This window comes from Balaenoptera borealis (genome assembly GCF_965194805.1).
Source record: "Balaenoptera borealis genome assembly, chromosome: 2".
Classification (NCBI taxonomy): Eukaryota; Metazoa; Chordata; class Mammalia; order Artiodactyla; family Balaenopteridae; genus Balaenoptera; species Balaenoptera borealis.
Genome location: NC_138867.1, coordinates 97,606,637 through 97,633,185, shown reverse-complemented (window position 1 = coordinate 97,633,185; position 26,549 = coordinate 97,606,637). Strand labels below are relative to the sequence as shown.

The window sequence follows — 26,549 nt, the reverse complement described above, 5'->3', positions numbered from 1 at the left end:
CATACATGCAATGGGCATTCAGGAGCAAGAAAAAAAAATGAGATAGAAAAAAATTTAAAGAAAAAAGTCAAAATAGTCTCACACATGATTTTTAAAAATAACAATGCAGAGACATAAGCAGCCCAGTAAATCCACAACACACACACACATACACACACACACACACACACACACACACACACACACACACACAACACATGGAAATGTTTAATTTGATGTTGTACAGTTTCAGTTTTTTATTTTTGGTTGCTGGATTTTCTTGTATTACTTTAAATAGTGTTAGAATTTTTCTGAGATGCAGTTACTTGAAATAATCTGACTCCTTTCTAGGCTTCCTTTTATTCTTTGTTTTGAGAGTATCTGGGGTTGTCTTTAGTCTAGGGCTAATGTACTCCTACTTCTTAGAATTTGTCTCCGACACATGCTTAAATAATAAATGTTAACTGCTGTTATATTATTACTTACTCCTTCAAATTAAAATAGTATGTTACTCAGATATTCCCTATTCAGATTCCAAAAAGTTCATTATCTGCCTCTGACACTCAGAGATGATAGGCTATATAGTTACTATATTTTCACGACAGGTAAGAAAAATGTTGAAGTCCTAAGGAGGATGTGAGAAGACTTTAAAAGCACATAATAACTTCAGCTGCAATTTTTAAACCCATATTCAGATAAAGTGTCCTTTAAATGTTTATTCTGCTTGCATTCTGTATTGTTAATTGGTTTATAATTTAAACCCCAATTCCAAAAATATATAGCGACTTACAATTTCAGAATGCATAATAAACAGGACAGCAAAAGCAAGACTATGTGAATAAAATCTGTCGACTTTTATAAAAAGCCCTTAAACCATATCCTTGTCCTGGGTTTAGTTTATTTTTTTTTTGGTGGTTATAAAATAGATTTAAATTGTTTTGAATATAAAATTAATATATGCCGATTACATTCCGAAAATTCCGAGAAGAATTTTGAAATACAGCTAGTCCTTGAACAGCACAGGTTTGAACTGTGTGAATCCACTTATGTGCATTTTTGTCAGTAGTAAATACTACAGTGCTACATGATCCGCAGTTGGTCGAATCCACAGATGCAGGGGAACCATGGACGCTGTTTGACTATGTTGCACGTGGTTTGTTGACAACACAGAGAGCTGGTGACCCTAAGTCCCCACAATGTTCAAGGCTCAACTGTAGATCTATCCAAGTGTGTTTCTTCTTTCTGTTTCTCCCTCACCTCCCTCCCTCATTCCCTCTTTTTCCTCTATGTGTATGTACTTTTTTAAAAAATTGGATTATACTGCACAGAATCTTTTTTAAAGTTAAGCCAACCTATATAGAATTAATAAAGCCTCAGCAGTGAAACAGTGTCATAAGCAGATGAATGGATAAACAAATGGTGATATATATATGAAATGGAGTATTATTCAGCCATGAAAAATATCAAAGTACTGATATATGCTATGCATGGATGAGCCTCGAAAACATTATACGAAGTGAAAGAAGCCAGACACAAATGTCACATATTATATGATTTCTTTTATACAAAATATCTAGAATAGGCAAATGCATGGAGACAGAAGGCAAATTAGTGTTGTCAGGCACTGGGGTAGAAGGACATGGGGATTGATTTCTCAAAGGGGATGGGGTGGGTTGTTCTGAGGCGATGGAAAAGTTTTGAAACTAGAGAGCAGTGGTGGTTACACAAATTGCAATTGTACTAAATGTCACTGAATCATACACGTTAAAATGGTTAATTGTATGCTATTTGAATTTCACCTCGATTAAAGAAAATCCATCTATCACAGCAATGGTTCTTACTTTCATTATAGTACAACACATTACTGAATAAAGATGTATTTTTAAAAATAATGGAGTTGTACACAGTCACTGAGGATTATGTCACTGACAATTAAATCCATAATCCTGGTGTTGTCACTGGGCAAAGGCTTTTCTGGTGACCCAGAGTTTACTGTACCACCTGCAGCTGCCTCTGATGAACTACAGATCCACCAAAAAGGAATGTTGCTACTCAAGAGGTCTGCAGACCAGTTTGAAGTTTTTAATACAACAAATGCAAATGTCTAAGATGTTTACCTGAAATACCTACTGTTAATGGTGGAGATTTTTTATTGTCAGATTTATTTGAAAATCACTTTTGATGTGATAACTTTCCTTTACCGCTATTTGACTCTTGAGAAACTAACTCAATCCAGGTGAGTCCGATCTTTTTCACATCCTTAGTATTCCAGCGCCAGACCTCCCAGAGCTGGTCAATACCTGTGACATACCTGTGAATCTTAATACTCCATGTCATATGTAGTGTGAGGTTAGTGGGTATGTTGGTTTATTAAATCTGAAGCAATTTTTAATGTTAGGCCTGCCCATGGAAACAGTCTGTTTTTGGTTTTCTCTTCCACTATTTACACAAATTCTGACCCATTCGAGGATTTTCAAAGCAAAAGATGAGCCTTTTATTTCCATTAGCACCTTGCACAGTGCTAACCACCTAATAGTTTCTTAATAAAAAAATAACAAATTAATTGTTGACAATATTGGTTCCATGTGCAGTAAAAATCAAGTTCATGTTACACATCTAATTTTTAGTTCCTTCAAATATATGATTCCATGGGTTTTTCTCAGAGAAAATGTTCAGAGCAGCACCAAAAAATATGAAGAGAGTAAAATTACAAATACAGACATCTTAGATTTGATATCTTTTGTAGTAATTTTTATCCAGATATAAAATTAGACCACAATTCTGAAAAGAATCAGATAATTTCCAAAGAGAAATCTCTGCATTGTGTCAAACTATGAACACAGAAAAACGCTACTGACTTTCTACTAGATGTATACAGCAAAAGGACTCATCTCCAGGGGTATAGTTAATTATTCTTTAGAAAAGGAAAAATCCATAGAAATGTAGCAAAGACCACTGTTTCCTGCTTCCATTTTAGTAGGAGTATGTCTGGGGCACATTGCTGGCCTACATTTCCCAGTCTCTCTTACAGTAAGACAAATGCCTTTGTTTGCTCAAAGGGAATGAAAGTGTAAATGGTGAGCACCACTTCAGGGTAGGGGCTTTAAGAGGGAAGGTACTGGGCTTCCCTGGTGGTGCAGTGGTTGAGAATCCGCCTGCCAATGCAGGGGACGCGGGTTCGAGCCCTGGTCTGGGAAGATCCCACATGCCGCGGAGCAACTGGGCCCGTGAGCCACAATTACTGTGCCTGCGTGTCTGGAGCCTGTGCTCCGCAACAAGAGAGGCCGCGATAGTGAGAGGCCCGCGCACAACGATGAAGAGTGGTCCCCGCTCTCCGCAGCTGGAGAAAGCCCTCGCACAGAAACGAAGACCCAACACAGCCAAAATAAATTAATTAATAAAAAATAAAAAAAAGAGGGAAGGTACTTTTCAACTAGTTGCAAATTTTAGTCAGGCTCTAGTAGAGGGCAGTGATGCAAGTTGGAAGAAACTTAGATTCATAAATCACTGAGTGGAGAAAAGCCACCTTGTAACCATCAACATCTGCCTTGGACACAAGCAAGAATTAAACTCCTATTCTGTTGAGCCATTATAGAGTTGGGGATATATTTGTTATAGCAGTTTAGTTTATAAGATGTTTTTTAAATAGCTAAGAAATAGTAACAGCAGGGATGAAAGAGAGTAACTGGGACAGACCTAAAAACTTGGGTCAAAATGCAAGCCGTTACAAAATACCATCCCATAATAAAAATGACGACTCAACAGTTTCCTCAAGCACTAACAATGAACTTACAGTTCACAAAGGCAGATTCATCATTCTGTTAGCAATACCGATAAGGATCTGGTTTCTGCAGGCTTAGCTTACACATCATGCTAAAGCACATATGACTGCAGTGTCTCACTGCAGAGAGCTGAAGAGTTCTTGACTTTGACAAAGTAAACATTGTAAAATAAAGCACGTTGTTATTGGTAACTAAGTGTAGTTATTTTCTTTCCAAACTGCTTTGCAAAATACCTAAATATTATTTTCTGTTAACCTTCTAGGAAAAGATATGCAAAACAAATCCGCTTTCAGCAAGCGCCCATTCAGAGGTCAAGTTATTCATTCTGATGAAAACTGCATTTATCTGAAATGATCTTCATGAGAAGAGAAAATTCTAAGAAGACCTTTCTGAGTAGTCAAAGCTTCCTCTCAAGTAGTGCCACTTTAGTTAAGTGATGTGCCATGGCAATTCACTAGTCCTAATTTCCTTCTTTGCCCTTTTCCTTCTCATGTCTCTCCTTGCAGCTATCAGTTCTTCCTTTTTTTCCCCCTTGTGTTTGCTTGCTAAGCACTTAATTGGGTGCAAATGTTAAGTACTAAGAGACAGAAAAACACTCAGACCTGGCATATTTTCCAGAGACAAGGACTGGAGATACTAAAACTACAGTCTGCCAAAACATGGGAAAGGCAGAGAGAAAGCATTGCTTCTATAATATTCGATGCCATTTGTCAAGGCTACTGTATATGGAGTTAGCGAACTGGGGGGATACTGGGCAGGAAGCCCATTAGGACACTCCCAATTCTAGGCTCCTGGCTCTGCAACAAACTCAGAGAAGCAGAATTGCTGTGTCCATCCAAGAAAAATGATTTTCAATTGTAAAGAAATAAATTTTTATGAAGTTGAAAGAAGAGCTAGAGATGCTGGTATTAAGAAGAAAACATGTATTTTAAAAAACTGTTCTGGGGGAGGTACTGATTTGCAGAGACACCAAAAGTACAATGTGCAGGATTAAGAGAATTGATAAGAAATACATGTAAGTAGGTATGAGAGAGCAAGCTAATTAGAATAAAATAAGGGCCACTATCCCCAGAGAGGACCCTGGTTTATGATAACAAAGGATAGCAGAAAAGAGAGAGATGGATGTTGAAGGGGAATGGGCAAGTCTTGAAGGAAAGGGTGGGGTTGGAGGGAGTCATACAGGGGTTAAGTTACCTTCAGCAAAAAGCAACCCAGAGACCAGAAACGTCAATATTTCTGCTTCAGGTCTTATAGGTATATATAAGTAATCAATTTCAGAATAATTCACAGGCTAAGTACGTGCTTGAGGACCACCTAGAGCAGACGATGATGCCCACGTGTGCTATTTGGGAAGAGACAAGAAAAGCAGGAAAACTGCAACAGAAAGCACAGGGAAAAAAAAAAAAAAAACTCGGAGGAAGTCATAATAGAATCACTTGTTGCCTACCCTTAGTCACTAGAAGGTTGTTTGAATGGTCGGAATATTGCCAGCAAGAAGGGGCATTTTTACCTTCCATATGCCACAATCTGACTTAAATTGCCTGTTATTTTTATGTTGATTTTTTTCCATTTAATCATCTGGCAAGAGATCCATAAAGAAAATTTCATAGACCTTGTCTTCTCCATGTATTAGATTGTCCCAAGATTGCTTGGGTGTAGCAGACATAGGCTGAGGGTTTAGAGGTTTTGAAAAGGTATGTCACCCAAAATAATGCCTGGTACACATCACTATTACTGTGGTTATTGCCTTGTTGTAATCCCGTTTTGTTTTGCTTTTTGTTTTTTTTTTAAGTATTTCTTGTTCTCCTACTCAACTCTGAGCTCCATGAGGTCTGGAAGGCATCTTATTCTTATTCCCTCAGGTAGCCTGGTACCTGGTACAGACTTGCAACTCAATAAATGCTTGTTAATTGGGTGAATGAAGGTATCAATCTAGTTACCCAAGGATCTTATAGAAAATTGAACAAACATTTGTGTTAAAAACGTATGAGGATTTTCACTTCCAGGGAAATGGAGGAGATGTATTTTTCCTTATGCCTCTCACCAAGTACAACTGAAATACCTTTATCTTTGTTAGAGAACAAACATAGTAAAATTCTGAAAAGTAGGAAGAAGATAGACAGCCCAGAGAACTCAGAGACCCAAGGAAAGTTGTGGTGGTGATTTCCAAGGTGTTTTTCCCCCTTCATATATCCCAGACTTGGAGCTGAAGAAGCCAGATGGCTGGAAATGCCAACAAGCACAGACAAATCAAGTCCCAACATAAAGCTTGCTCTTTCAAGCCGAAGGACCAGGAAGGGACAGCCTAACAATGTAGGAAACTTTTAGACAGTAACGGTTTTACTCTAGTCAAACACCACAAGAAACTATGTCCTGATCCACACCCAGGCTGGAAAAGGCTGAGTAGGGCACTGAGATTACACTCTGGCCAGGTCATAATTGAAACCGTGCCCCACAGAGTTAACAAAGCTGATGGCTAACACAAGTTCTTCAGTTTGTCTTGCAGAGCAACAGATAGAGGAACAGCTTGTTAGAACCCCTCTGCTTGTAAACTGCCTTGTATGCTTCCTTTAGTTTAGTTTTGTTTTTTCCTCTCTTTAATTGTATACCTTCCTGGCTTCACATAGCACAGTTATTTTACAGGAATGTAGAGTCAGCTCTTGTTCAGAGTGAGCTGGCTAAAGCTCCTTGGGACCACCAACCATAAAAATGGGCCAATGCAGGTGTCCAGTGAATGGCCTTCTGATGTTGAAGGGCCGGAAAACTCCACCCTCAGATCATGCTAAGTGCCTCCATTTTTGCTTATGCATGTCACCTAGATACACTTGCACAAAACTCCAATTACCTTACCTTTCCCCTTGCCTCCCATAACCTTTCCCCACGCCTAAGGCCACCCTCCCTTCTTATCCTATAAACATTCCAACAGCCTCACCTTCAGGGAGGCAGATCAAAGACGTGTTCACCCATCTCCTTGCTTGGCTGCCTTGTGAATAAACTTTTCTGGGATGCAGGCTTTGGCATCTCAGCACGTGGCTTTCTGCACATGGGATAAATGGACCTGGTTCGGAAACATAACGAAGCACCGCAATTCCCCTGCCAGAGTGGCATTAAGTAAGGTTGAATAGAGAGCCTGGACTTAACATCCCCACCTAGCAGCAATAAAGTGGCCATCCCTTTCCCCGATTGGGTGGTATCAGACAAATCTAAGAAGGAGTAAGGATTTTCACCGCTGCCTAGTAGTAATGAGGCCACTCGCACCTCATCATAGGCCCCTTTTGGTCAGTGGAGGCCATGTGGGGAGCAGTAACAAGACATTCCTGTCCCTACCAGCGGCGGGGGGGTATCAGCGGAGCCTAGGGGAGAGCCTGCACTCCCAACCCCACCCAGAAGTAAAGAAGGTGGGAATGTAGAAGTGTGCAGCCACTATATATAGAAAACAGTCTGACCATTTCTTTATAACTCAACACACAACTACCATATGATGAAGCAATGGCACTCCTGGTCATTTATCTCATAGAAAGGGGAATTTATGTGCACATGAAATTTTTACTTTTTGCATATTTTAGCAGCTTTATTTGTCACAACTAAAAAACTTGAAATGATCCAGACACCCCTCAGTGAGTGAATTCAACATTCTGGTTTATATCCATACCATAGAATATTACTCAATAATAAAAGGGAATGAACTACTGATACACAAAACAACGTGGGTGAATTTCCCAAAAATTATGCTTAGTAAAAAAAAAGCCCATTCCAAAAAGTTACATACCACATGATTCCATTCACAAAGCATTCTTGAAATGACAAACTTATAGAAATAGGCAAAGATTAGTGACTTCCATTAGTTAAGGCGCGGGTGAGGGCAGAAAGAAAATTGTTGTGTCTACAAAAGGGCAGTGTAAGGGATCTTCGTGGTGATAAAAATGTTCTGTATTTTAAATGTATCAAAGTTACTATCTGGTCATGATACTGTACTATATAGGTTTACAAGATGTCTCATTGTGGGAAATTGAGAAAACCTACTATATAGGTTTACAAGATGTCTCATTGTGGGAACACATAGGATCTCTCTGTGTTATTTCTTTGACCAGCATGTGAATCTATGATTATCCCTAAATAAAAAGTTTAATGGAAAAACTGGACTTTCTTACAGAGCAGAAACAATACATAAGGCCAAGTTAACTAGAAATGTAAGGGTCAATTTTTCATGGAGCCATGTATTCTTTTATATTCATTGTGACTTCCACAAATCTAGGTATTTCTTTTAATACTATTTTGTCCTTCACCACACAGGATATGTCATTATGATTACTTTTGATATTTTTGCTTTACAAAAACTTTAAGATTAGTTTTAATATGTTCTCACTTTTCACAAGAAAAAAAAAGATGAAGATTACATGTATAAAGTCTATATTAACTGGAAGTGGAGCTATAATCAAGATTTACAGCTGTGTCAGTACAGAAGCGTGACAAACAGTACAGAAGCGTGACAAACGGTATGACATAAAATGCCAAAATTCTCTTGCCGTGAGCATTAAAATCTACTGTAAATCAATTTTTCAATCCAAGATACAACAGTTTTCAACTATTAAAATCTCTAGTTTATACCACTGTTAAGTGGTCTTCTGAATGAGAACCAGTTTCTATTGAATTTTCTCATTAAGTTCATAGGGTCATGTGATTTTTTCGACAGCTCCAGTCCTGGTTTGGGAAGCAAAAGTTATTGAAATTTTTACTCCAAATCTGACTCAGACCCAATGGCTAACTTTGAACAAGATATAGTACATCTTTAGGATTTGCTTTTCCTGTCAGGTTTATAAGAATCACATGTTCAAAGTTTCTTTAGTGTCTCTTTTAACCCTTTTATCCTTCTCTTGGCCAGGCTGATGAAGAATAAACTGAAGAACTCCAGCCAGAATCATGGTCATGGTTGATGCAGAAACAACACAACAGGCATCCAGTGGGAAAATTAAGACACAGCCATCATTCAAATGGAAGATACATGCCTCCCTTTTGTAAAATCAATTTCTGTAAGGTCCCATAGAACCTGCTCACACAAAGGGACAGATAGTGCCCATGTCTTCTGGGACTTTAGGAGGACATACAAGATATTCCTGGACTAATTTTTTCATCTGTTCACTTTTTCTTCTACGGGGGGAATGGAGAGAGACAGGGGAGGGTTGGGTCTATAAAATATTACATTTTAACCCACTGTTAGGTCTCTGACAAGAACATCTCTAAGATCATCAAAACAGGGGAACTGTCTTAGTGAAGAAATGTTTCACCTTACAAATACTCTATAAGAAGTCTCAGATGATTGCCTACTGGGACTGTTAGGAAACAGTTTAGCAGATCCCTGGAATCTACAGATGTAGATTTAGGACTTCCCATGTTTGAGCCACACTTGACTGAAGAATATTTCTGACCATGAACTACCCAAGGCTCCCATAATCATGGTCTCCGCTCTGCTCTCCTTTCCCAAGGAAAGGAAAATAAGCAGAACTATTAAATGTTGGGAGCTCAAGGTACTATCGGATGCCTAACAAGGGTAATCTTTTTTAAAACTAGAAGACTTAAATTAGAATCATCATTTCAAAGAACCAAACTAGACTTGGTAAGAAAAGGCTTGTAAGGATATGTATCTTCAGAAGGTAACTATGCATCAACATCTAGGGGATGGAAGGAAGTAACTCCACGTCATGTGTTCTAATCTTGGGATGGAGACCAGGGGTATATTATTGAGACTATAAAAGGTGCTAAACTTCTTTAATTTCTTCATTTGTTTTTATAATGGGTATATACATATATGAGCGGTTGGGTGGGGAGCGCACACGTTTCTACCACATTTAGTCAGGAAAATTGAAGTACAAATTATCATTATCTTAGAATGGTGTTTCCAAAGAGTATTTGAGGAATCATCTCATCACAGTCACCTGGGGGACAAATTAGAAATCTGAGCTCCTAGGCCCTAGTCCAGATTCACTGAATAGAGCCTCTGAGGCCCAGAACCCGGGAATCTGCATTTTAAAGAAGCTACTGTAGTGATTGCTCTGTACACTAAAGCTTGACAATGTCTTTGAGGTTATAACTTTTTTAAATTTGAATTTTATTTTATTTTTATACAGCAGGTTCTTATTAGTTATCTATTTTATACATGTCAGTGTATATATGTCAATCCCAGTCTCCCAATTCATCCCACCACCCACCCCCTGCTTTCCTCCCTTGGTGTCCATACATTTGTTCTCTACATCTGTGTCTCTATTTCTGCCTTGCAAACCGGTCATCTGTACCATTTTTCTGGATTCCACATATATGGGTAAATATACGATATTTGTTTTCCTGTTTCTTACTTTACTCTGTATGACAGTCTCTAGGTCCATCCACGTCTCTACAAATGACCCAATTTCGTTGCTTTTTATGGCTGAGTAATATTCCATTGTATATATGTACCACATCTGCTTTATCCATTCTTCTGTCGATGGACACTTAGGTTGCTTCCATGACCTGGCTATTGTAAATAGTGCTGCAATGAACATTGGGGTGCATATGTCTTTTTGAATTGTGGTTTTCTCTGGGTATATGCCCAGTAGTGGGATTGCTGGGTCACATAGAAATTCTATTTTTAGTTTTTTAAGGAACCTCCATACTGTTCTCCATAGTGGCTGTATCAATTTACATTCCCACCAACAGTGCAGGAGGGTTCCCTTTTCTCCACACCCTCTACAGCATTTGTTGTTTGTAGATTTTCTGATGATGCCCATTCTAACTGGTGTGAGGTGATACCTCATTGTAGTTCTGATTTGCATTTCTCTAATAATTAGTGATATTGAGCAGCTTTTCATGTGCCTCTTGGTCATCTGTATATCTTCTTTGAAGAAATGTCTATTTAGTTCTCCTGCCCATTCTTTGATTGGGTTGTTTGTGAGGTTACACCTTTTTTACTGATTGCACTCAAGTTTCAACCAACAACCTTTGATGGTAAATATAGTCTTTGCCTTCTAGGGAGGCAGAGCTCTCGACTGATATTCTCCTACTAATACCGATTTCAAGAATATTTAAAATAAGTAGAACTACATTAAAATGTATTAAATTTACAGCCTTCACACTCAAATCTTCCATAATTCTCTGCATGATTATTGAGTAAACATCAGTGAAAATCTAGCAGAAGATGCCACTTTCTAGGGAGACATTTGTCTATAAACATTCTTTAAAGAAAGCTTGGTTTTTCTTTAGCCTTTGCTTTGTGACTATACTAACTGACGTGTCTAGTTCAAGTTGCAAAATGATACACAAATTTCTTTCCTTCAATCGCATGATTTCTCAGACAACCTGACCATGTATAGCTAGCAAAAGTCTTCATAAATGGGATAAGGAAACTCATTTGGATCAGGACATATTTGAAGACCCAGGTTTGAAGGAAAAAAAAATCAGGTTTGTGAACATCATGCTGTTCCTTCCACTGCTTATAGTAAGACAGGTGTGAATGCCCCAGAAACATGACATGCAGGTCAAATTTCTCTTTATATAAATGAGATTTCAAATTACGGAAAGGCAATGCGGCTGTTGCAGAACATCATGTGTCCTACACAACCTGCAATAGTTTAAGTTGTTTCTATTTACACTATAAATTGCAGTGGTATTAAAAATTCAGACTGTCAAAAATTCAGTCTCAAATCAGTCAACTTCGAGGTCTGTTAGGGGAGAAAGGAGGGACTCTTGAAAAGTTCTCACCAGTAGTAAAGACTGAAAAGGGACAACACTTGACATGAGAAAATCTGCCAAGATACAAATCATCAGTGAACCCATAAGGACTGCCTCCAAAGGATTTGAATCCAAAGATTTCCATCTCGGAAATGTTTCCCATCTAACGTGTTAGTAAGGGTATGGTACGTTCCTGTAAAGTAAGAAATATATAAAATTCAAAAAAAAATGCACACTGTAAGTAAGCATAGTTGAGAACACAGGTAAGTAAGACGGCACTTTGGAAACATGAAGGTCTTCTCTCTGTTCTTGGAATATAAAGGCACGTAGGCATGTGTCACATTTCTGATAAACAATACAGAAGTTAAATCTTCCCCTGAACGATATCACTTTACCATAAAGAGTAAATAACTGAGTTTTGAAAACAAGTTGAATTTATAGACTAGCCAGGCTGTCTTTATGAGTGTAAGAAAGTTTAAGTTTGAGAGATTAATGGAAGACTGAACTGTAGCTTCTATAAACACTAAAATGCCTTTTTCATGAGTGACATCACAAATGCAGTTGCTACGTAGAGATGAGGTGGTTTGATTTACACATGTAATATTCTACAAAAGAGTTATGCAGATTTTTGCTTTTTGGCTTTATCTGTTAGGAACAGGGCAACTAAACCTCAGTCCCTGAGTCTTGAGTAAGTGAGAATTTCTCCCATGAACACTAAAAATTATTTCAATAATTATATTCAGACAAGAAAAGACATGAACTTAAATGCCAAAGTGATTACCTTATTAACCACATCTAGTCAAATAAAGCTGCCAATCCTTGTATGTAATGTCTTTTATCTCATCACTTAAAATGATGAACATAGGATTTCATCTTTATAAACACAAACAGTGACATCGTGATAAGGATCCATGTCATTTCAGGGCCCTAGATAGTAAAAAACCTTCCATGGATAAGTGCTTTAAAAGCAGGCCAGAGGCTGAGTGAAGTCTGACCCACTTACTAGGGTAGTAGAAATGTTACTGACCAACATTTAATGAGAAAGTGATTGTGGTTACACCAGTGGTCAAGTCCACTGCACAGACAAGTTTTAGCTCTGAGAATCTGTTATGTTTTTCAATACGTCAAAATGCACTCTCATTGGTTTCTTATTTCACTTCTCCCCAGGGGACAGGGAAGCTTACAAGAAAAGCAATATTTATTCAGAATTCAGGAGTGAAACTTCCAGGGAATGAACTATGTATGTTGGCCAGTGAAAAGGAAACTGTCTTCCCAAGATTCATGAATAATCCATGTTTACCCCATAATAGCTATGAATTTATCAAATGCACACACACACACACACACACACACACACAAATCTGCAGGGATCATGACTGAGGAACCAAGTGCTGCCATCTTGCTGGAAAAATTAAATAATATGATTTGTGTTTCAAAACATTCTTTGATAGCCTAGAATTATCAAAATTAAGGATGGTAATAATCTGGTAATTAACAGCAATTTCTTTCATCACCACAGAAATGGCATGATACAAACAGCAGTGACCTATAATTTCTCTCACATGAGATTTGCATATACTATCACCATATTTGTAACTACCCCAGCAGTCACCCAAAATATCACTCATCGTTTGCTCGTAAGGTGCCAGGGATGTTAAAGTAGACTGGATCCCCTTATTTTCCAGAGCTATTGAACAAAAGGTCATTGCAAAAGGGAAAGTTAAACACAATGTGACATGAACAGTAAAAAGGTAATTAGCACCATTATCTCTTTCTTGCCAACTCTCGGGTAATACAAAAGTGTGCGTGTAGATATATTTATGTATATAAATATAATTTTTAAAAGCTAATTTATGTTGCCTTTTGTTGTTTCTACTGGAATTAAATAGCAGAGGGTTATGAAGTTAAACAAAATAAACAGTAACTGAATTCTAATGGAGAGTGATTCCTCTCTGGATCTATGCCTGGATCTTCCATCGGTGTGGAGGCAACTTATGAATGAACACCTTGCTGCCAAGGAACTTTTTATCTCAGCCTCTAGCAGTCAGATTTCTAACTCCTCTAAGGACACTCTACTTCTCTGCCTTCTTATGAAGTAGCCATTCAATCTCTCTTCCTGTGGAATAACAGAGTACAGGACTACCGTATCTTGAGTCACAACTTACAGCCTAATGTTACACATCCATGTTCTATGCACATTTCTAGAGCATCCATCCTACTACCATTAAAAGAAGATCAGTACCACCTCATTACGTTGAAACTGAACACTGTAATAGGGAATAACATATCTGACTCCATATTAGATCTGTTTAACTTTTGTATTCTGTTGCAAAACTTGTTCTCCTCAAGATTGAGGAGTATCAAAGAAAAGGGGGGAATTGCAACCGAGCAGGGCCCTATGGGGCCTTCCCTGGACAGGCCTTCCTCCATATGCTCTGCCTTAGCTCCTCTCTGAAGTACCGAGAAAAGAGTATTTGATGCACATTTCCTGAGTTGTTTTACAGATGTGAACCACCATCCACCCACCACCACCAAATGGAAGATGTTAACTATTTGATGACCATGAGCACATAGCCCCAGGCTTACTGGAGCCTAAGGACTGATAATCTTAACCCTTGTGACACTGACACTGCCCTGTTACCTGACCATCAACCAATCAGAGAATTGTGCAGGAGCTGATCACACTCCTCCTTGGTGAGGAACCACCACCCCCCCCAACCTGACTTTTAAAAACGCCTGGCCGAAACCTTTCGGGGAGCTTGGGTGTTTTAGAGCATGAGCCACCCCTCTCTTCGCATGGCCCTGCAATAAACCTTTCTCTGATCCAAACTCCCATGTTTGGTTTCTTTGGCCTCACTGTGCATCGGGCACATGAACTTACACTAACAACATCATGTTATGTGAAGCCCCTTCACGTAGGTTTCTATCACATTTGACAGATAGCACGCCTGAATCCAACAGGGCAGCGTGGGAGTTACATGTCCACTTCAGAGGCAAGACAGCCTGAATCTCAACCTACATGGTCTGCCTAACCCAAGAGAGTCAGCGAGGGGTGGACCTTGGATATTTCATGGTTTTTATTTGTCCACCATATTTATGTCATCGAAAATTGAGTTTAAAGAAAAAGAAATTTGACTGGATAAGATCCTTTATCATGATGACGATAATGACTTCCCACACGATAAAAACATAGATGTCACTACTTACAGAAAGTTAATGAAAGACAAGATTTCAAAAACTAAGGTGTTATTTACCTTAATTTTGTTTACTCATATGCCTAAGGTAATAAACATAGAACATAATGTGTTTCTTTGATTGCCTGATTGGTTCACTTTTTTAAAAAGAAATAGTTTAGATGGCAAAACAAACCAAACAATATAAAAAAGCTAAACAAAGGAAAATAAGTCTTCTATCCTCATTCCCACTCTCATCAGAGCAACACGTCTTATAGTTACATATCCCAACAGAGTAAGATCATACACACACACACACACACACACAACCTGAATGTATGGAGGGCATCATTTCAAACAAAAGGTAGCACACTATACACTGTTTTCTTCACCTTGTTTTTCACAAAGCAATAGAGCCTAGATAGTTTTCACTTTAGTATATAACCTGCTTCTTTCTCTTAAGCTCTACAAGGTTTCTATTTTATGGCTGTACCATGTTTTATTGAACCTGTACCTAACAAAGGAACATTTGTGATATTTCTGCCACTGTGCTATTACAAATAATGCATCAATAAATATCTTTATGTAGACATTTTTGTGTAAGTATGCGGATACCCTGGTATTACGGTAGTAAATTATATATATATATATTTTAAAAAATCAGTGTTCATAAGTATGCAAACCCAAAGAATTTTGACCTTGCAATACAGCCTTTATTTATTGAGACTTCTTGAAATTGATAAGAAATGTAGTGTAAAAGAAAATAAGTCAAATTCATATAAACAGAGAGAATAGTGATTGCCAGGGGCTGCAGGTGAGGGAAGGGAGAGATAACTGATCAAAGAGTACAAGTTCCCAGTTACAAGATAAAGTTCTGGGGATCTCAGGTACAGCATGGTGACTATAGTTAATAATAGCATATTGTACACTTGAAATCAAAGAGAGTAGACCTTAAGCACCAAAAAAATGGTAACTATGTGAGGTGATGGACGTGTTTACTTCATAGTAGTAATCATTTCACTTGTATGATATGTATGACAGACCAACACATTGTACACTTGAAATATATACAATTTTATTTGTCAATTATTTACCAATAGAGCTGGAGAATAAAAGAAAGGAAAAGAAAGAAAATTCTCAGGGAGAAATGAGATTCAGGATTTTAATAGTTTAATCTAAGTGTAACCTATCATTTTCTAATTTCACTTTTTACTTTCTTCCTATTTCCGTTTAATATTTGAAAAACCATGATGTTGGAGAAAAAGTTTATCATTTGTTTCATATACATACATATAAAATTTCTAATTGTGTCTATTAAACATTAAGAAATAAAAACCCCACAAAATTACCATATAAACTGTTTTGATGTAAAAAATATGTATATATGATTAGTAAATTCATTTTTTAAAAAAGTAAAACCTTCCTCTCTCATAGACACAGCTCTGATAGGACCTTCTCCAAATAACCACTGTAATATTCTTATAAATCCTTCTAGGTAAAATCTAGGGGGTGGGGGGGAGTAAACACAGATAAATAATCTATATATGTGTATATGTATAAATGTATGTATTTTCACACACAATATAAAAGTATGTATATTATTCATAATTTTCTGTATCTTATGTTTCCATTTAACGATGTACTTTGAAGATATTTACATACCAGCACATACAGATCTACTTCCTTTTTAAAAGAAGTATCTGGTACACCTTTACATGAATAGTGAAGCATAATTCATTCATCCAGTTCCCTCTGAAGGACACTTTAATTGTATCAGTCTTATTGATACTCTAAACAATTCTTCAATGAACATTGTTCACTGGGATAATTTTTGCAAATATATCCATAGGGTAAATTTTGTATCAATGTACATTTTTATTTTTAATATATATGTTTTTATCTACATATACTCCTGACAATGAAACCTGCACATTTCTCCACATCCTCACTAGTACTTGGTATCATCAAATTTCGCATTTTTTTGGAAAGGAGAAGAATGACATTTTATTCTTGTTTAGATTTGCAATTAATCCTGAATGAGTTTGAGATTCACCTTTCCCCCCCACCCCCGACACCAAATTGCCATTTCAAACCTCTCACCATTTTCTAGTGGGTTGAATTTGATGTCCTGCTTAGCAAGTTCTTTGGCCCTTCTTCCTTCCAGAGTCATTTCCATTCTAACTTTTTTCCATTTGGAATTTATGTTGGTATAGGAGTGAGGAAGGAATGTTGCTCGATTCTCTTCTATCTACACAAGCACTGAATGCTTTCCAACCAAACCATTGACTAATATCCTTTTTTCCTGAAGATCTGAAGTGGCACCTGTATTGCAAACTATATTCCCATACCTATTTGGAACTATATCTGACCTCTCCATCATAGACATTCCTAGTATCTGTGCCATTCCTAACCAGTGCTTCTCAACTCCCTGAGGTTAGGCCTAAGGACTTCATTGCCAGGCTGAGACAGGGAGAGTAACTATGTGCCATTCCTCAGACTTGCTCATCCTGCTGTGGAGATGGAAGAAAAGCTCTATGTTGCAACTAATGCTGCTAGACCCTACAGGAGTCCACATGAGACGGGGTCCCTGAGAGAAGCCACCTTACTGCTCTGCTGACCGACAACAAACTTAGAGCACAAGCAAAGACAGAAATCTCACTGTGTAAGTGCCTAGGATTACAGGTTGTTTTTTTATTTGTTTTGTTTTTTAACCTAGCCTATTCCCAGTTAATGCACTCTGATTTTCCGTGATCTATTTATCTATTTCTTCCCTATGGTCAGATATATAGTTGTAGTCATTTTTTTTGAAGTATCGTTCAGGTTATTCTCCTCTATTTTCTTCTCAGAATTTTTCTAGCTGGTCTTCTTATTATACTTCTCAAGACAAATTTTAGCATTGTTTCAGGTTCTGAAAAATCACTATCGATATTTTCATAGGGATTAGATGGATGTATAAATTCATTTAGACAAAGTTGACACTCTTAATAGAGGTTCAAAGCAGTTTTCCACAAAGCTCTTCACAATTTTTGTTATGTTTACATCGTAATATTTTAACTTTTAGGTTGATTTTAGAAATGAGATCTTTCAGCTATATTTTCTAACTAATTATTGTTTATATATCAGAAAGCAACTGACTTTTAGATTGATTTTTAGAACTGTTAATTTACTGATTTCTCCTAATCTTATAAATAGTTCCCCACTCAATTATTTCGGTGTGTTCCATGTAAATAATATCTCTGCAAATAATTATTTCTTTTCTCTTCATTTCAAATATTTTACACCCTATTTCTCTTATCTAACAATATTAGCTACTATTTTTTAGAACAGTGGTGGAAAATAGTGTCACTAGAAACAAACTCAAAGGAAAGACAGACAAAATTGGAAAACACAGGGAAAGAAGAAGCAAAGGAAATCCACATATGAAACAAAAAATGTGAGCTTGGGAATTCATAGAAAAGACAACGACTTGATTTAAAACTAGAGGAAACAGGCTTCATACTCATGAATTCTTCAGGTAGTGATTTATTTTTAATTGACACACACTGAAAAAGAAGAGGTAAAAAGGTGCCAAAAGCTAGAGTCAATATAAAGCAAATGATATACTCAGTGCTGTTACTGTTAAAGCATATCTAATAAACCGTCTTTTTAAAAATTCTGTTTAACTCATGTGACCCACATTATTTAACGATGTGTTTTGATTTCTCTCCTTAGTTCCTGACTCTCCTGGTCTGTTCTCCTTCCTTCTTTGTCCATCTCCCTCTCCTTTTGCTTTCTCTATGAGTTTTGGTGCTATTTCTACTTGCCTCCAATTAGCAGCTGTTTCTTTAACATTATGCATTTTGGGGGAAAAAAGAGTCCTGCTTTTTTTTTTTTCCCCTAATGCTTCCATTTTGAAACTTTCAATAATGTGGTTTTAGGCAGACTGTACTCCCAGATTTGCCCTTGCATCGTGATAGAGAGCATTTCAGCCCTAGCCAGTGGTGTGCCCATGGAAACTGGGAGTCACTGTATCCTAGGAAACTACGGCAACCAACAGAGACAAACTGAAAACAGGCCCCTTGTCATTATTTTTTTAACAAGTAAAAGATGTGAGTATTCTCTACAATGAATCCAACTGCCATTTGCCAAAAAGAAGATGCAATTCAAGTCAGCCCCAATGATTAGAACAATGAAGTATTTGAAAGTGTACATATATGATTTTATCCCTAATGCTTTATAACAATCAACACTTATTAAGTTGGTTCCTAAAATAACCAAGATTATTAAACAGATATGATCAGCTGTTATGAGCAACTTCTAACACAGTTATTAAATACACTGCACCCTCCAATGTTTTAGCTGTTTATCGATATACACAGATAAGTGGTTGTTAATGTAGCACAAAGATGTCCAGAGATAATTCTGATTTCTTCTGTGGCTCTATATATCTGAAATTATTTGAACAGTGAATTTACATTCCTACCACTCAGTTTTGGCCTCTCCGCATGCATTCAACATTTAGCCCCCAATTTTATTTACAATCTTCCTCAGACTCAACTCAATAGTTTACCTGCCTAATCAAACCAAGTTAATGAGAAGCCATATAGGTCATCCATGTAGACATAGCATCTATTATTTTGACAAATAAGTTTACAGCATGAAAGCAGAACTCCCACTGCACTGCAGTTTGTCTGAGTTCATTTATTTTGCATATCACAGGAAGTTGGCCTCTAAAACTTCTCTCCCCAAGAAAATCTGGGTCATACCTTTCCTTTTCCCTTACAGAGCTGGGAGAAATGCTTACAAGGGAGTGTGTGTGTGTGTGTGTGTGTGTGTGTGTGTGTGTGTGTGTGTGTGTGTGTGTGTGTGTGTGTGTGTGTGTGTGTGTGTGTGTGTACACATGTATATTAATGCTTTTAACCTTACCTTTTTTCTTTACATGTCATGTGACATTTATTAAGCTCTAGTGGCTCCCAGAAAACAAAGACAAGAGAAGAGTGTAGAGTATCAGTGGTGGCGCTTTGTAAACTGAAGGGTATACCCCCATAGGTAGTGCTACACAAAGGGAAAAATCAGTAAGATCCTTAGTAGAAGCCAATGATAGTAAACAGCTACTACGTGTAGAAGCTCATGCATTTGATAAAATCAGGTCTATTCCTTGGTTAGAGCAGAAAATCAGAAAAGTTGAACATATGACCATTTTTAACTTAAACGTATTTTTAAAAAGTAATTCACAAATATTAATATGAGACCAAAGCCTTTCCTTTGATAACGAGCCCACTGATTTAGAGTTCCCTATCTTCTACCTTGGAATAATTACATTACTTATAATCTCAAGTTTTAGTTCTTTAAGGAACATTGAAAAACTTAATACCCTTGTAAAACGGTGTTAAGTATAAAATCTTTATAGATTTTTACTAGTTTCAACCTTTCACAATTTTCTTGCCAATATCTATTTTGGCAGCATTATTTATTGGCAATTTTCCTTTCCAAAATTATATTTCATAGAAAATATTGTCTTTATTTCCAAACATATGTATTGGTTTATATAATATTCTATTAAATTACATAAGTTTAATCACAAACAACTAGAATAAACAGGTTTGGCAGCAAGCACAATTGATTATTAATAAGTATAATCAGGAGGGAGCAGAATTATGCAGACACACTAGGGAGTAGCCTACTGTCCATGAACACTCAGAGTAGAATGAAAAATAGTGTATGTTTTAGAGTGGAAATCAAAAGGTGTGAGTTGTGCTGACACTAGTAAAAAAAAAAAAAAAATTCTATTGCACACACTCAATTTGGGGGTGGGAGGCTGTGTAAGTGGTACCTCAGTGGTGCACAGGTTCCCATGTGAATGCAGGGACTGGGCCAGAAGTTTTGCACATCAACCTGTTCTCCAGTTAATGCTTAATAAGCTTAGGAGACCATCATAAACACAAAGTAGGTAGTCCACAGATGTTGTGTGTTCACAAACACCAAAATATGTTTTACTCAGGTGTAGCTCAATAAGGACAAAATAAAGAATTGGGTCTATTCAAATAAAGTACAAGCCATGAAAGAAGAAATAATATTCTGAAGATTCAAAAGGAAAAAAGTGTCTTTGAAAAAATGGTCTGTATCATGGAGATTAAAATTTCTAAAAACTGGCTGGCTCACAATAATGCAAAATAAAGCTGAGGATAAAACTTTAAGAGATATAACAGATACATGAAAAAAGAATGCTTTGAGTATGTGGTGGGCTGGGCTCTGGGGCTGCCTGCGCAGCCCTTGGTGCGGGGGCAGAGAGCTGGGCACAGGCAATATGGTCCTGGCGCCCTATGAGGAGATGGTAGGAATGGGGCTAAAAAAATTTTCTTTAACAAATGCTTTTAATTAAAAATTTTTAAGGTTTTTTTTTAAAAAGAATGTTTTCCTAAGGAACTAATGTCTTAAAAGAAAAACATTGAAGTTCACTTTGGAGTCAACAAATAGAAAAAGAGCTTGTGAAAATTCAAATCTGAGACATAAAAGGAAAACTCCAATTATGTTTCCCAAATTCAGAAGAAAATATTGGGAAAAAAGTTTATAGACATAAAGACAGAGAAATAAAAATAACTGGATAATTTGGGTTCCTAGAGAATAGAAGGGAATGAGTGGAACAAAAACAATATTCACAGATATAATAGAAGAAAACTTCCTGAGCTAACTAAAAGATCTGTGTAGGCAAAGTGAAAGGTTCACTGCATCTCTGGGGAAAACTGTGTTCATACATATTGGTTTTGCCCTTCTCCACCTTATCCTAATTCCTTTTTTATTTATCTAAAAAGAAGAAACAAAGCAACACTGCCTATCATGTCTAGTATTATCTCATATAATGCTAAAAGTACTAGCCAATGAAATTAGAAACTAAGGTAAAGGAAATTATAGCCTTTATAATAATAATATAAAATTAGTAGTATTCTCAGATATGATGTATCCTTGAAAAACTCATAGAACTAACCACCATCATCATAGTAAAATATTAGAACAAGTGACTGATGAAAAATACAACACTAAAGCCATACTGCTTTTTCAAATCCAAAGTCTGTTATATACTTATTTCTAACATCAGACAATTTAATCTTTTCAAACTTTAGTTTCTTTATATGCAAAATAGATCTAAATTTGTACCCAACTCAAGAGTGTTGGCAGAATTAAATTATATAATTGTACAAAATTCCTTGCCATAGTATTTCACACTTGAGTAGAGTTCAATGTTAGCTCTTACTAATATTAATAATTTCCTATATGCCAACAATACATAGGTGGAAAATATGGAGGGAATATTGTTCATAAGTAACAAAAAAATACATATATAAAAATATTAAAGTTTTGCTGAAAGGCATAAAGGAAAGTGAAATAAATGTTGCACACTCCTGAACAGAAAGACATTGTTTTAAAATGTTATTTTCTCACTAAACTGCTTTAAAGTTTAACAGAATCACAATTCCAACTTCTGAAGAACATGAAAGATAATATTCATGATCATCTAGAAAAAAGAAATGCAAAAATAAACTAGATCTTTTTTTAAAGATGAGAAATGAGGGGGAAATTATCCCATTGCTTAAAACATATTATAAAGCTACAGTAATTAAAACTCAGTGACACAGTTAAAAAAAAAAAAAAAAGTAGAAGACATATCGATAGATCAGAATGGAAAACCAATAAACAGGCCAAAAGTATATATATGAAAGTACTATTTCAAATAAAAAGAGAAAATGACAGATTATTTAATAAGTTATGCTTTAAAAAACTGTCTAATTATTTGGGGGGAAAAAAGATTATTTACTTTAAATCTTACCCTAGAGTAAATTCCAGATAGATGAACAATCTAAATATGAAAAGAAAAGTATGAAATATTTTAAAACATACAGATAAATATTTATATAATATTTGGTGACAAAGTTTTTTTTTCTTTCCTAAAAATGTGACCATAAGCAGAAATCTTTAAGGAAAAAAATGAACTGATTTGACTATGCACAAACTAAATATACACACACACACACACACAGAGTTTCATTTCAACTTAGAATACAGAAAGCTGTATGTGAACGTCACTCCCAACTTAACAGTGAGAAAAAGATAATCTACAAACCAGTAACTTTTCTGGAGCTGAACATGTTAGGCAAACAAATGAACAAAAAGTTCCAAAGAGTAGCAAGCCTTTCCTGGGAGAGACAAAACATATCAACTGTTTCAGCTCTGACAGAGTAAGAAATAGCCAGCATACAAGCAAGGAAGAAGAAATCATCTGATATTGCTAAAAATTCATAAAGGCCAACGATGGGCTAGAGTTCAAGATGAAAGAGCTGGAAACTCCAGACTCATGGGAAGTTGCATTCTCTGGCTAGCTCCTTTCCCACATAGAAGACTGGATGCAGGGTGGGGGAGACAAAAGAACTCCCATCACCAGTGTGAGGCCAGCCTGTGGGAGGTGGTCCACAGCTGCTGGGGGAGAGGCACAAAATACTACCTACTTCCCCTGTCCCTTTTCTCCTAAGAACTGAATGCTGGCAGAGGGCACAAACCTTTGTCTCTCCCATCCCCAGGGCCCAGGCAGTCATCCACTGCTTTCCAGGAGGGTCAGGAAGCCCTTCTTCCCACAGGATATTGCCAAGGATCTATTGCCATTGGACAAGGGATAGAAGCAGAATGTTCTGCCCTGGGGGAGGCACAGAGAACTCAACTCCCTCCTTACAACTGTCACATGTACCCACACCCTGGCCTTTTATGGTCACATAACATAAAATTAACCATTTTAATGTATACAGTTCAGTGGCATTCAGCACATTTACAATGTTCTGCAGAAATCACCCTTATCTTGTTCCAGAACATCTTCATCAACCTCCCAAAAAATCTCTGTACCCATTAAGCAGTCACTCTCCATCACCCTAGCCACCATTAATCTGCTTTCTGTCTCTTTGGATTTACCTATTCTTGGTATTTTATATAAATGGGATCTTACACTACGTAGCCTTTTATGTGTCTGTCTTCCTTTACTTAGCCTAATGTTTTCAAGGTTCATCCACATTGTAGTATGCATCAGTATTTCATTCCTTTTTATGGCTGAATAATATTCCAATGTAGAGATATACCACGTTTTGTTTCTCCATTCACCAGTTGATGAACAATTGGATTATTTCTCCCTTTTTGACCTCAGCAATTTAGCACTAGCTGTTGCACTAACTGGTATACTCTCCTCCAAGATCACTACAAAGCCAGCTCCTTGTCATTCAGGTCTCAGCATAGATGTTATCTCTTTAAAGGAGTCTTTCCTGATCACCTTTCCAATACAGCTTCCCAATCATTTGCTGTCCCAATCTCAACATAGCACTTCTCGCTATCTAAGATTACTTTGCACGCATTTCAGTTCCCCCTTCTGACTGCAATTATATCCTTACCTCACGTAAGAAGGGAACGTTCTGTCTTGTTTTACTCTGACACCCCCATCCCTTGAACAGTCCCTGGTACATAGTAGGCATTTCATAAATATCTATTAAATGAATGAACAAATAAACACAATAAAATACACAATGTGTTTTGCTTATCAGCTTGCCAAAATTTTAAAAGAACTCTACTAATCTAAAGAACACAGTGGAACATAAAGAAAAGAGCAGTGCCATACTGCTGGAAAGAAGTCAAAATGACAAACTTTCTTGAGGGCAATTTGGCAATAAGTATTTAAAAGCTGAAAACTGCATATTCTTCCATGCCAGCCATCAATTTCTGTATATTTATACTAAAGAACAAGATTTCAAAGATGTGAGCTGAAGGATATTTTGCAGCATTTTAAAAATAGCAAGATGAAGAATATCTATAAATGCCCAGCCATAGGAAACTAGTCCTGCTACAGGGCATGAATACAAGGAACTCTACTGGCCATTAAAAGAGATGATATGTGTATGTATCTATTGGTGTGAAAATACATTCATGAATTTTTGTCAATTAAGAAAGCTGGTTACAAAAAAGTACAGAGAGAAGGATCTAATGTTGGTAAAAATTATGTATATGGTAATGAGAAAGGCAAAGTAAGAGACCAAAAGGATCAAAGTTATCGTTGGGCTATGTGATGGCAAGCAATTTTGTTCTTTTGGCTCATAGTTTTTGTTCTTAAGTCTTCTAAAAGTTTTATTATAATTGTAAAAACAAATGTCAATAAATAGGAATAACCTCAGGTATATAATTCTTCTCTTGGAGACATGAATCAGAAGTAAGGCATTTATCTGGGCATGTACATAATTTAAGCAAACACCAAATTGTGTAGGAATTTTCTGAATTTCAGAATATTTAGAGTCTCTGTATTGACTCTCACCATTATTAGAGCCCTAAGTACAATGAATCATTATTTTTCCTCTTAAAATTTTCCTGTTCTAAGGGGTGGGGGAAGGATGGACTGGGAGTTTGGGGTTAGCAGATGCAAACTAGTATATATAGAATGGATAAACAACAAGGTCCTACCGTACAGCACAGGGAACTATACAATATCCTGTGATAAACCACAATGGAAAAGAATATAAAAAAGAATGTATATATGTGTGTGTGTGTGTGTGTAACTGAATCACTTTGACAACATTGTAAATCAACTATACTTCAATTAAAAAAAGAAAAAAAAATTTTCCGATTCTAATAACAGCACATTATAACAAATTTTCCCACATTACACACAATTCCCTTATTGTCCAAAACCTTTGAATGTTATAAAGTCTGCTCATGATTTCACACCTCAGGGATCCTTTTGGATTCAGTCACTAAGCCATAGATACACAGAGCATATTCAAGCATTATGCCTATCCTGTCTCCAGGCCAAACTCAAGTTAAAACTTTCTTGGGTAGACTAGAGGCTTACTTTCTGCTACGCACTTCACAGGAGGAAAGTACATGAATACCTTTGGAAAACAAAACCCTAGAAGCCTGAAAGAGTTCAGCAGCTTGCAAAGACATATCTTTACCTCAGGGTGTAGTTTCAAAGGAAGAAGAGCAGCTCAAACCACAGTGTCCAGCTGGACCAGGTCTAGACAAGCCTTAGTGTTTACAAGGTCAAAACAAGTTGACAAGGTGAAGTGTATGGGGGCGGAAGGGGTGGCAGCAGGCTAAAGGACTTAAGGAACGTGACAATTCTGAGCCACCCGGTGATTTGTTAGGACACTGGGAAAGAAACCAAGACTGAAGCCTGGGTCCAAAGTACACATGAACACTCTGGGACAGGAAAAGTCTATGGCCTGAGGCACATCTCAGGCAAGGAAAGGGGATGGGTTCATCTTTGGTCAGCTGAGGAAGGGAGGGAGTCATAAGTGATTTCTCCCAGTAGGGGCAAAGGAAAGCAGACATTGACACTGTAAATGACATAAAGGTATATAAAAACCGATCCCTGACCAGGTAATCACAATCTAATTAGAAAAGAAAGACATACGCAGCAGAAATTTAAAACCTTACATGTAGTGAAAATGGGGTGAGATGCATTTTGATTTGGCGAGGAAGATTAGCTGGGCAAGTCTTGAAGGCTGAATGCAGTGTTTATATTTTATCCTATAGATTTGGGGGAACCATTGAAGTTTTTGAGCATGGGAGTGACTTCACAAATGTAATGTTTTAAAGGGATGGGTCTGATTGTACTGGGTATGGAGAGACAGGCACGTTTTCTTAAAGATGTATTTTTTAAGCGCAATTTCTCTTCCCCCCTTTTGGGTTTTTCTATCTTTCCTTTGATGTTTTCTTAGAGATTCCAGGCTTTGCCCTGTCATACGCATAGCATTCCAGCATTATAGGGCCTTGATGTTCCAGAAAGGAATATAGTAATAAAAGCTGCAGGTGTGATGACAGCAGTAACAAATATTTTGTAGCCAAGCAGAGCGATGGTTGAAAACAAACTTCAAATTTATTTAGGGATTTGCTAGAGGTAGACAGAATCTGT

The 26,549-nt window shown here is 37.0% G+C and overlaps 2 long non-coding RNA genes across 2 annotated transcripts in view; one reads left to right on the top strand and one right to left on the bottom strand.

Annotated features, from left to right (window-relative positions):
• LOC309622584 overlaps positions 1–26,549 on the top strand; it is a 1,043,817-nt gene that overhangs the window by 260,095 nt on the left and 757,173 nt on the right. The gene's annotated exons all lie outside the window — the stretch shown is intronic.
• On the bottom strand, positions 7,598–17,612 carry LOC309622585. Its single transcript, XR_014241002.1, has 2 exons — positions 7,819–17,612; positions 7,598–7,783 (listed from the first exon to the last, which is right to left on the bottom strand). It is a non-coding gene; the product is annotated as an uncharacterized lncRNA (long non-coding RNA).